The following is a 12,514-nucleotide window of genomic DNA, read 5'->3' as shown; positions in this document are numbered from 1 at the left end:
AAAAATCGTGCACGCAGACAGTTTAGCGAATGAAGCTCATTTGGTGCTCCAAATGGCTATGGGGCCTGACAGGGCTACCCGGGACCCAATTTTTGTGTGCGAACTTTTCGGCGGGTGAAAACACGAAAACGGGCCCAGGGGTTAAGAGCGATGAGTAAAAGCCGTGTGCATAGACGGTTTTACGAAAGGAGCTCATTTGGTGCCCCAGACTACCCTCCGAGCCTGGGAAAGTGCGTGACCGCAGTAGTTATCAATCCTTTGGTACACACTTATTGCCTAATAACTCTTGTGGAAATAACTCTGATACCAATGTACAAATTGAACAATCAACTGATTAAGTAGGCCCATTCTATTTTACAACAATGTAACGTTTATACAACTCTAAAACTTAACTATAAAGTTTACAAGAACAACTGTAAAACCCTCCAGAAGTGTAACTGTGGCACGTGGCAGACTATGACCTTAGCAACACCCTGGAACTCTTCACCTTTCGCTACCTGAGGGCAGGGGTAAACATAAAACATGGAAAATATGAGCTATAAAGCCCAGTGAGTGGTGTTTTTAGATAAACAAATAACTTTGTCAACAGAAATATACTTTTGGGAAAGTAATGCATAGTCAACAAGAACATTACCACAAGTTCAATATTATTTTCCAGCCATGCCGCTGGACAATCCTCAGCTCGACCGCTTGTTAAAACAATTAATCCACAGCTTGACCACTGGTTATCACATAATAAAAACATCCCCATCTTTACCATTGGTTATCCGTGGCATGATCCTACATTTTTCCCAGTACTTACACACGTACACTAAAACAACAATAATTCCTATGAAAACTTTCCCTGTACCCTATTATCCCTCCAATGTGCACATTGACTATTTTCCCACTAGCTATGCATAGGTAACTTGACTATATTTCCCGCCGATCATCACCGACTATCATTTTCGGCCGATCGAAGCCAACTATATTTTTCCGCCAAGTACCCTTTTCAAGCATGCTAACTATGTATCCCGGTACAATTTCAGTTTTCAAAACAAACATATAAGCAATATCTCAATAAGCATAGTAATCAAATAAACATATATCCTTGATCATGCCAATTTAACATTATCCCCCATATATATTTACCTATTTATAGAAATTACATCAACAATACAACACACAATAATCACTCACCTTGGTTGGTTAGGAACTTTCCTTTCCGAAGTTCCTTAGGTTTCCTTGATTCCCTTTTGAATCCTAAATTCCATATTCAATTATCAGCTTAGATTACTCATAGTTCCAGAACTTATTTTAAGATACTTCCTTCTTCAAACATGTTCTAAAATGTCTTAGGAAGCTTACCATAAAATCTTAGCTTAGAAATCCTCGTGGTTTAGCCGTAATCTTCAAAACATCAATACTGGTCCAGCTTACCCGAAATCCTGACCCTTCTATCTTTTTCTCAGCTTCCAGCCTGATTCCTTGGAGATTCTTCTCCAGAAGCCCCATCATGAAACCTAGACTCTTTTAACTTTCAGATGGCTTTGGAATCACATCAAAAGCACGAGTACTCTGGGAGAACTCCTCGTTCCAAGTTGATGCTACTTCTTGTCTTTTCTGCCCGACAACATCTCCCCTCTTGGAACTTCTTGACCAACGCATGGTCTTCTCCCACTTAGTCCTCACATACTCATCTTTATGTCCTTTGAAGAGAATTTGAGTTTTCATCTAAAGTCCTTGGCTCTATTTATAGGCGTCCAAGATTGCTCGATGGCTGACACCTCCTACTTGACCACATGACCAAGTGTCTCTTCCTTACACCATCAACGTAATCTTTCGTAAGCGCAATCTAAGTGTCCTTCTCCTATGTAGCTAACGCATGAGCTTCCAATTTGATGCAACCACCTCAAATTCTTAAGGCTTAAGGCTTCCTCCAAAGAAGACACATGGTTTGGTGACATTTTCTAGGTGATCTCATCCTTTAAATGCGTCCAACTCTTGGATGTTCAATGCATAGTCCACTACTCAACACCTAGCAATCCAACTTAGCAATCACCAACGCATAGGATGGCCACTCATCCTCGATGCATAGCTCACTCGGTATCATTGCAAGGCTTTCTCGGCATGGCGCATGGTGCTTGGCATAGGCGCTAGTGACCGACGCATGGGTGTGCTGCATAGGCGCTGGCCACTCGATGCATGGGCATGCTGCATAGGCTGGCCATCGCTAGCAGACTTGCTTGGCCGCATGGGCGTACTCGGCCACATGGGCATGCTTGATGCATTGATGCTCGGCAGGGCGCTGCGATACATAAGCATGGCCGTTCGACAGGGCGCTTACTGCATAGGCTGGCTGCTCAACGCATGGGCAGGGGCACTCGGCGCATGGCATCGACGCATAGGCAAGGCCGCTCGGTAGGCTCGGTAGCGCTCGACGCATGGGCGCTTCCATTAACGCACGGCTGGGCAATTTAGCCGAGGCTGCTCGATGCATGGCTGGGCATTTGGCAGCGCTTGGCCTACTCGATGCATTGGTTGTGCGCTGTGTATGAGCGCTTAACGCATGCCGCATGCCTTGCCCGTTTCCTTGCCTACCGTCGTGCCATCGAACCTTCCAACGCATCACTTCCATTTTCCTTCCTTCACCAATGCATCCAATGTATCCAACGCATCCATCATCCAACACTTCCAACGCATCCAACGCATCCATCATCCAACGTATCCATCTTCCAAGGCATCCAACGTATCCAACATATAGGTTTATATTTAGCCAATTTTCCAAGTTTTTCTCCAAGATCTTACGGCCAACGCATGGCAATGCCTAGTCCAACACTGAAGGAAACTCTATTCAACACCTAGAAATTTCCTTCACTTCAACATAGGATTTAACTTTTACTTAGTTAATTTCCTTAACCACCTACTTAAGTAGGAAAAATGGAAATTCGGGTTTCACAGTGCGCGCAGACGATTTTTGCGAACAGAAATCATTTGGTGCCCCAAATATCTATCGGGCCCGGTAGGGCTGCCTCGGGACCCAATTTTTGGGCGCGAACTTTCCGGCGGCTGAAAACGCGAAAACGGACCCAGGGGTTAAGAACGATGAGAAAGAGTCGTGCACGCAGACGGTTTTGTGAACGGAGCTGATTTGGTGGGGCTACACTGGGCCCAATTTTTGTGCGCGAACTTTCCGACGGGCGAAAACACAAAAACGGACCTAGGGGTTAAGAACGATTAGAAAAAGTCGTGTGCGTAGAGGTTTTACGAATGGAGCTCATTTGGTGCCCCAAATGGCTATTAGACCCGGCGGGGCTGCCGCGGAGCCCAATTTTTGTGCGCGAATTTCCCGGAGGGCGAAAACGCAAAAACGGACCAAGGGGTTATGAATGATGAGAAAAAGCCGTGCTTGTAGACGGTTTTGCGAATGACGCTCATTTGGTGCTCCAAATGGCTATCTGGGCCCTAAATGGCTAAGGGGCGAACTTTCCGGCAGGAGAAAACGCGAAAAAGAACCCAAGGGTTAAGAATGATGAGAAAAAGTCGTATGGGCAGACTGTTTTCCGAACGGAGCTCATTTGGTGCCCTAAATGGCTATCGGGCCCGGTGGGGCTGACTTGAGGCCCAATTTTTTTGCGCGAACTTTCTAGCAGGCGAAAACACGAAAACGAACCCAGGGGTTTAGAATGATGAGAACAAGTCCTACACATAGACGATTTTGAGAACGGAGCTCATTTGGTGCCCCAAATGGCTATCGGGCCCAGCGGGACTACCTCGGATCCCAATTCTTGTGTGCGAACTTTTCGTGGGGCGAAAAAGCAAAAACGGACCCAGGGGTTACGAACGATGAGAAAAATCCGTGCGCGCAAACGATTTTGCGAACGGAGCTCATTTGGCACCCCAAATGGCTATCGGGTCCGGCGGGGCTTTCAGGGGCCCAATTTTTGTGCGCGAACTTTCGGACGAGCGAAAACATGAAAGCGGACGCAGGGCTTAAGAACAATGACAAAAAGCCGTGCTTGTAGACGGTTTTGCGAACGGAGCTCATTTGGTTCCCCAAATGTTTTTTGGGCCCGATGGGGCTGCCCCGGGGCCCAATTTTTGTGCGCGAACTTTCCGGCGGGCGAAAACGCGAAAACAACCTAGGGTTTAGAACGATGATCAAAAGTCGTGCGCGCAGACGGTTTTGTGAACGTAGCTCATTTGGTTCCCCAAATGGCAACCGGGCCCTACCAGGGTACTCTGGGGCCCAATTTTTGTGCGCAAACTTTCCAACGGGTGAAAGCACGGAAACAGACCCAAGGGTTAAGAACGATGAGAAAAAGCCGTGCGTGTAGACGATTTTGCGAACGGAGCTCATTTGGTGCCCCAAATGGTTATCGGGCCCGGTGGGCTGCCTTAAGGCCTAATTTTTGTGCGCAAATTTTCTAGCGGGCGAAAACGCGAAAATGGACCCAGGGGTTAAGAATGATGAGAAAAAATTTGTGCGTGCAAACGGTCTTGGGAACGGAGGTCATTTGGTGCCCCAAATGGCTATGGGCCCGACTGGGCTGCCCCGGGATCCAATTTTTGTGCGTGAACTTTCCTGCGGGCGAAAATGTGAAAATAGACCCAGGGTTTAGAACGATGAGCAAAAGTCGTGCACACAGATAGTTTTGTGAACGGAGCTCATTTTGTACCCAGAATTGCAACTGGGTCCGGCGGGGCTGCCCCGAGGCCCAATTTTTTTGGCGAATTTTAAGGCGGGCGAAAACGCGAAAAAGGACCCAGGGGTTAAAACGATTAGAAAAAGTCATGCGCACAGACGGTTTTTCTAACGGAGCTCACTTGGTGTCCCAAATGACTATTGGGACTGGCAGGGCTGCCCAGAGCCCAATTTTTGTGCGCGAACTTTTCGGTAGGCGAAAACGCGAAAACAAACCCAGGGGTTAAGAATGATGGGAAAAAGTCGTGCGCGTAGACGATTTTGTGAACGGAGTTCGTTTGGTGCCTCAAATGGCTATCGGGCCTGACGGGGCTGCACAGGGGCCCAATTTTTGTGCCCGAACTTTTCGGCGAGCGAAAACGGAAAAATGGACCGAGAGGTTAAGAACGATGAGAAAAAGTTGTGTGCACAGACGATTTTGCGAACGGAGCTCATTTGGTACCCCAAATTTCTATCGAGCCTGACATGGCTGCCCCGGAGCCCAATTTTTGTGCTCGAACTTTCTGGCGGGGGAAAACACGAAGACAGACCAAGGGATTAAGAACGTTGAGCAAAAGCTGTGCACAAAGACTGTTTTGCGAACGGAGCTCCTTTGGTGCCCCAAATGGTTATCGGGCCCGACAGGGCTGCCTCGGATCCCAATTTTTGTGCGTCGAACTCGACGGGCGAAAACGCGGAAACGGACCCACGGGTGTAGAACGATGAGCCGTGCGTAGAGACAGTTTTGCGAACGAAGCTCATTTGATATCCCAAATGGTCGGGCTCGGTGGGGGTGTCCAACTTTCCAACGGACGAAAATGCGAAAACGGACACATGGTTTAAGAACGATGAGAAAAAGTCGTGCGCGTATACGGTTTTGCGAACGGAGTTCATTTGGTGCACCAAATTGCTATCGGGCCCGGCGGGGATACCACGTGACCAAATTTTTGTGCACGAACTTTCCGATGGGCGAGAACGCGAAAACAGACCCAGGGGTTATGAACGATGAGAAAAAGCCGTGGGCGAGACGGTTTTCCAAACGGAGCTCATTTGGTATCCCAAATGGCTATTGGGCCCGGCGGGGCTGCCCCGGGGCCTAATATTTGTGCACAAACTTTCCAACAGGCGAAAATACAAAAATGGACCCAGGGTTTAGAACGATGAGAAAAATTCGTGCGCGCAGACACTTTTGCGAACGGAGCTCATTTGGGGCCCCAAATGGCAACCGGACCCGGCGAGGCTACCGAGGGGCCCAATTTTGTGGCGAACTTTTTGGTGGGCTAAAACGCAAAAACGGACCTAGTGGTTAAGAACGATGAGAAAAATCCATGCGCGCAGACGATTTTGCGAACGGAGCTCATTTGGTGTTCCAAATGGCTATCGGGCCTGGTAGGCTGCTACGGGGCCCAATTTTTGTGTGCGAATTTTCCAGCGGGAGAAAACGCGAAAACGGACCAAGGGGTTAAGAACGATGAGAAAAAGTCGTGCGCTCAAAGGTTTTGCGAACGGAGCTCATTTGGTGCCTCAAATGGCTATCGGGCCCAGTGGGGCTACCTCGGGGCCTAATTTTTGTGCTGGAACTTTCCGGCGGGCGAAAAAGCAAAAACGGACCCAAGGGTTACGAACGATGAGAAAAAGCCGTTCGCACAGACGGTTTTGCAAATGGAGCTCATTTGGTGCCCCAAATGGTTATCGGGCCCGGCGGAGCTGCGAGGGGCCCAATTTTTGTGCGCGAATTTTGCGACGAGTGAAAACGTGAAAACAGATGCAGGAGTTTAGAACGATGACAAAAAGTCATGCTTGCATATGATTTTGCGAACGGAGCTCATTTGGTTCCCCAAATATCTATCGGGCTCAGCGGGGCTGCCCCGGGGCCCAATTTTTGTGCGTGAACTTTCCGGTGGGCGAAAACGCGAAAACGGGCCCAATGGTTAAGAACAATGAGAAAAAGCCGTGCGAATAGACGGTTTTGCGAAAGAAGCTCACTTGGTGCCCCAAATGGCTATCGGGCCCGGCAAGGCTACCCTGGGATCCAATTTTCTCGCGCGAACTTTCCGGCGGGCGAAAATGCGAAAACGGACCCAGGGGTTAAGAACAATGAGAAAAAGTCATGCGCGCAGTAGGTTTTGGGAACGGAACTCATTTGGTGCCGTAAATGGCTATCGAGCCCGACGGGGCTTCCCTAGGGCCCAATTTTTGTGCACGAACTTTCTTGCGGGCGAAAACGTGAAAACAGACCTAGGATTTGGAACGATGAGCAAAGGTCGTGCACATAGACGGTTTTGCGAACGGAGCTCATTTTGTGCCCTAAATTGCAATCGGGTTCGGCGAGGCTGCCCTGGGGCCCAATTTTTGTGGCGAATTTTAAGGCGGGTGAAAACGTGAAAACAAACCCAGGGGTTAAGAACGATGAGAAAAAGTCGTGCGCGTAGACAGTATTGCGAATGGAGTTCATTTGGTGCCCCAAATGGCTATCGGGCCTGACGAGGCTACACAGGGGCCCAATTTTTGTGCGCGTACATTCCAGCGAGTGAAAACGGGAAAATGGACCTAGGGGTTAAGAATGATGAGAAAAAGTCGTGTGCATAGATAGTTTAGCGTACGGAGCACATTTTGTTCCCCAAATGTCTATCGGGCCCGGCGGGGCTGCCCCGGAGCACAATTTTTGTGCGCGAACTTTACAGTAGGGGAAAATGCAAAGACGGACCAATGGGTTAAGAATATTGAGCAAAAGCCGTGCAAGTAGACGGTTTTACGAACGGAGCTCATTTGGTGCCCCAAATTGCTATCATGCTCGGCGGGGCTGCCTCGCGGCCCAATTTTTGTGCGCGAACTTTTCGGCGAGCGAAAACGCGAAAACGGACCCAGGGGTGAAGAACGAAGAGAAAAATCCGTGCGCACAGACGGTTTTACGAACGGAGCTCATTTGGTACCCCAAATGGTCGGGTTCGGTGGGGCTGTCCAACTTTCCAACGGACGAAAACGCGAAAACGGACCTAGGGGTCAAGAACGATGAGAAAAAGCCGTGCGCGCAGATGGTTTTGCAAATGGAGCTCATTTGGTACCCCAAATGGTTGGGCTCGGTGGGGCTGCCCAAGTTTCCAATGGACGAAAATGCGAAAACGGACACAGGGGTTAAGAACGATGAGAAAAAGTCGTGCGCATATACGATTTAGTGAACGGAGCTCAATTGGTGCCCAAAATTGCTATCGGCCTCGGCGGTGCTGCAATAGGGCCCAATTTTTGTGTGTGAACTTTCCTACGGGCGAAAATGCAAAAACAGACCCAGGGGTTATGATCGATGAGAAAAAGCCGTGCGCACAGACGGTTTTCCGAACGGAGCTAATTTGGTACCCCAAATAGCTATCGTGCCCAACGGGGCTGCCTCGGGGTCTAATAATTGTGCGCGAACTTTCTGGCGGGTGAAAACGCGAAATGGACCCAAGGTTTAGAAAGATGAGCAAAAGTCGTGCACATAGACGCTTTTGCAAACGGAGTTGATTTGGGGCCCCAAATGGCAACCGGGCTCGACGGGGATGCCGTAGGGTCCAATTTTTGTGGCGGGTGAAAATGCAGAAACGGACCTCGGGGTTAAGAATGACGAGAAAAAGCCGTGCGTGCAGACAATTTTGCAAACGGAGCTTATTTGGTGTCCCAAATGGCTATCGTGCCCGGCGGGCTATCCCGGGGCCCAATTTTTGTGTGCGAATTTTTCGGCGGGTGAAAACGTGAAAACGGTCTCAAGGTTTAAAACGATGAGCAAAAGTCGTGCGCGCAGACGGTTTTTTGAACGAAGCTCATTTGGTACCCCAAATGGCAACATGGCCCAGTGAGGCTTCCCCAGGGCCCAATTTTTGTGGCGAACTTTCTGGCGGGCGAAAACGCGAAAATGCGAAAAATGCGAAAACAGACCCAGTAGTTAAAAATGATGAGAAAAAGTCGTGCGCGCAGACGGTTTTGCGAACGGAGCTCATTTGGTTCCCCAAATGGCTATCGGGCCCCGCGGGGCTTCCTCTGGGCGCAATTTTTGTGTGCGAACATTCTAGCGGGCGAAAACGCGAAAACGAACCCATGGGTTAAGAACGATGAGAAAAAGTCGTGCGCGTAGATGATTTTGCGAACGAAGCTCATTTGGTGCCCCAAATGGCTATCAGGCCCCGCGGAGCTACCTCTAGGCCCAATTTTTGTGCGCGAAATTTTTGGTGGGCGACAACGCGAAAATGAACACACGTGTTAAGAATGATGAGAAAAATCCTTGCGCACAGACGGTTTTGCGAACGGAGCTCATTTTGTTCCCCAAATGGCTATTGAGCCCGGCGGGGCTGCTCGGGGGCCAATTTTTGTGCTTGAACTTTCCGATAGGCGAAAATGTGAAAACGAACCTAGGGGTTAAGAATAATGAGCAAAAGACGTGCGCGCGGACGGTTTTGCGAACGGAGCTCATTTGGTGCCTCAAATGGCTATCGAGCCCGACGGGGATGCCCCATGCCCTATTTTTTGTGCACAAACTTTCCGGAGGGCTAAAATGTAAAAACGGACCTAGGGGTTAAAAATGACAAGAAGAAGCCTTGCACGATGACAGTTTTGCGAACGGAGCTCATTCGGTGTCCCAATTTTTTTTTTTTGGGGGGGGCAAAAAGAAACCCACTAAGGGCCTGCCACGGGGCACCAATTTTTGTGGCGAACTTTTCGACGGCGAAAATCTGAAAACCAAAACAGACACAGCGGGTTCAAGAACGGACTAGAAAAGGCCATGTGCGCAGACAATTTTGTGAACGGAGCTCATTTTGTGTCCCAAATGGCTATCGGGCCCGGTGGGCTGCCCTGGGGCCCAATTTTTGTGCGCGAATTTCCCTGCGGGCGAAAACACGAAAACGAACCCAGAGGTTAAGAACGATGATAAAAAGTCGTGCGCGCAGACAGTTTTGCGAACGAAGCTCATTTGGTGCCCTAAATTGCTATCAGGCCCAATAGGGCTGCTCCGGGGCCCAATTTTTGTGCATCAACTTTCCGGTAGGCGAAAACGCAAAAATGGACCCAGGGGTATAGAATGAAGAGAAAAAGTCGTGCGCGTAGACGGTTTTGCGAACGGAGTTCATTTGGTGCCCCAAAATGCCTATCGGGCCCTACAGGGCTGCCCTAGGTTCCAATTGTTGTGCGCGAACTTTCTGACGGGCGAAAACACGAAAACGGACCCAGGAGATAAGAACGATTAGAAAAATTCGTGCGCGCAGATGGTTTTGCGATCGGAGCTCATTTGGTTCCCCAAATGGCTATCGAGCCGGCAGGGCTGCTCAGGGGCCAAATTTTTGTGCGCAAACTTTCTGGCAGGCAAAAATGTTAAAATGAACTCAGGGGTTAAGAATGATGAGCAAAAGCCATGCGCGCAGACGGTTTTGCAAACGGAGCTCATTTGGTGCCCTAAACTGCTATCGGGCTCGACGGGCTGCCCCGGGACACAATTTTTTTGCGCAAACTTTCCAGCGGGCAAAAACGCGAAAAGGGACCCTGGGGTTATGAATGATGAGAAAAAACCGTATGCGTAGACAGTTTTGCGAACGGAGCTCATTTAGAGCCCCAAATGGCTATCGAGCCTGGCGGGGATACCCTGCGCATCATTTTTTGTGCACGAACTTTCCGGCAGGCTAAAATGCAAAAGTGGACCCAGGGGTTTAGAACGATGAGCAAAAGTTGTGCGCGTAGACAGTTTTGTGAATGGAGCTCATTTGGTGCCCTAAATTGCTATCGGGCCCAACAGGGCTGTCCCGGGGCCCAATTTTTGTGCGCGAACTTTTCGGCGAGCGAAAACGCGTATTAGTCCAGGCCTAGAAAGAAGCTAACGTTCTATAATCAACTTAAGCTATCAGGAAAAGGCTAAAGGAAGGCCCCCTGCGAATCCGTAAATCTCAGGAGCATGCTGCAACAAAAGGATGGTCCCCTATGCATTTGTTTCTTTCCGAAATGGAAAAAAAAAAAGTACCCCCATCATGGTGAACCTCATCCAACAGCCTGTTGGGTATGCCTTGTCATCACATCAATAACTTATCATCTCTTGCTTGCTATGAGTCACATTGATTGTATGCCCATTTCTCATCACGATATAGCCCAACCAAATTGCCAATGAATGATCCAATTTCCCATGGTACAAAAAGAAGATTATGTCACGTCTCTATGTCGACCAAGATTATTTGTCTAATAGAAAGCGTGGATCGAAGCGATTGCAGCGAAGAATTGATCTGAACCGAAGCACTTCATCTATGGGCATTGTGGAAAGAATATAATATGACCCTAATCGTTCTTCTCAGATCGCTCCAGTACGATGGAAAGAGGGGGTTTGCCAGAGGAAATGCAAGATGATATAGGAGTTCGCTCCGCCGCGTAAGATCCTCGAACTGACAACAATCACCATCCGCGACCTATTTTCGTTCTCTTGGACCCGGGGGTTAAGAACGATGAGAAAAAGTCGTGCGTGAAGACAGTTTTGCGAACGGAGCTCATTTGGTGCCCTAACTGGCTATTAGGCCCGGCGGGGCCCAATTTTTGTGCTTAAACTTTCCCGTGGGCGAAAATGCGAAAATGGACCATGGGGTTAAGAACGATGAGAAAAAGCCGTGCACGCAGACGGTTTTGTGAACAGAGATCATTTGGTGCCCGAAATGGCTATCGGGCCCGGCAGGGCTGTCTAGGGGCCCAATTTTTGTTCACGAACTTTCCGGTGGGCGAAAACGCGAAAACGAACCTAGAGGTTAAGAACGATGAGAAAAAGTTGTGCGCGCAAACGGTTTTGCGAAGGGAGCTCATTTGGTGTCCCAAATGGTTATCAAGCCCGGCGGGACTGCCCCGAGGCCCAATTTTTGTGCGCGAACTTTCCAGCAGGCGAAAACGCGAAAATGGACCCAGGGGTTAAGAAAGATATGAAAAAGGCGTGCGCGTAGACGGTTCTGCGAATGGTGCTCATTTGGTGCCCCAAATAGCTATCAGGTCCGGCGGGGCTGCCCCGGGGCCTAATTTTTGTGCGCGAACTTTCCAGCGAGGTAAAAAGCGAAAACGGACCCAGGGGTTAATAACGTTGAGCAAAAGCCGTGCGCGCGGATGGTTTGCCGAACGGAGTTCATTTGGTGCCCCAAATGGCTATTGGGCCTAGCGGAGCTGCCCAGGGCCCAATTTTTGTGTGCAAACTTTCCGGTAGGCGAAAACGCAAAAACGGACCCAGGGGTTATGAACGATGTGAAAAAGTCGTGCGAGAGACGGTTTTGCGAACGGATCTCATTCGGTGCCCCGAATGGCTATCGGGCCCGATGGGGCTACCACGGGGCCCATTTTTGTGCACGAACTTTTCGATGGACAAAAACTCAAAAACGAACCCAGGAATTAGGAACGATTAGAAAAAATCGTGCGCGCAGGCGGTTTTGGGAACAGAGCTCATTTGGTGCCCCAAATGGTTATCGGGCTCGGCGAGGCTGCCCCGGGGTCCAATTTTTGTTCATGAACTTTCCGACGGGCGAAAACACGAAAACAGACCCAGGGGTTAAGATCGATTAGAAAAATTCGTGCGCGTAGACGGTTTTACGATCGGAGTTCATTTGGTGCCCCAAATGGCTATCGAGCTCAGTGGGGCTGCCTCGGAGCCCAATTTTTGTGTGTGAACTTTTCGGTGGGCAACAACGCGAAAACGGACCCAGGGGTTAAGAACGATGAGAAAAAGCCCTGCGCACAGATGGTTTTGGGAACGGAGCCCATTTGGTGCCCAAACTGCTATTGGGCCTAGTGGGGATGCCCCGCGGCCCAATTTTTGTGCATGAACTTTCCGGCGGGTAAAAACCCGAAAACCAACCCAGGGATTTAGAACAA

General features: G+C 49.4%; 1 protein-coding gene across 1 annotated transcript in view; it reads right to left on the bottom strand.

Moving 5' to 3' along the window:
• Positions 1-322: 322 nt before the first annotated feature.
• The window catches only part of LOC120073219 (putative F-box protein At1g65770), a 33,359-nt gene continuing 21,167 nt past the window's right edge, over positions 323-12,514 (bottom strand). Inside the window, exon 2 of the mRNA XM_090312176.1 lies at positions 323-497. The gene's annotated coding sequence lies outside the window, so the exon portion shown is untranslated. The remainder of the gene's footprint in view (positions 498-12,514) is intronic.

This window comes from Benincasa hispida, chromosome 3 (assembly GCF_027475165.1).
Source record: "Benincasa hispida cultivar pf3 chromosome 3, pf3_genome.v1.1, whole genome shotgun sequence".
NCBI lineage: Eukaryota > Viridiplantae > Streptophyta > Magnoliopsida > Cucurbitales > Cucurbitaceae > Benincasa > Benincasa hispida.
This window is presented reverse-complemented; position numbering and strand designations above follow the sequence as displayed.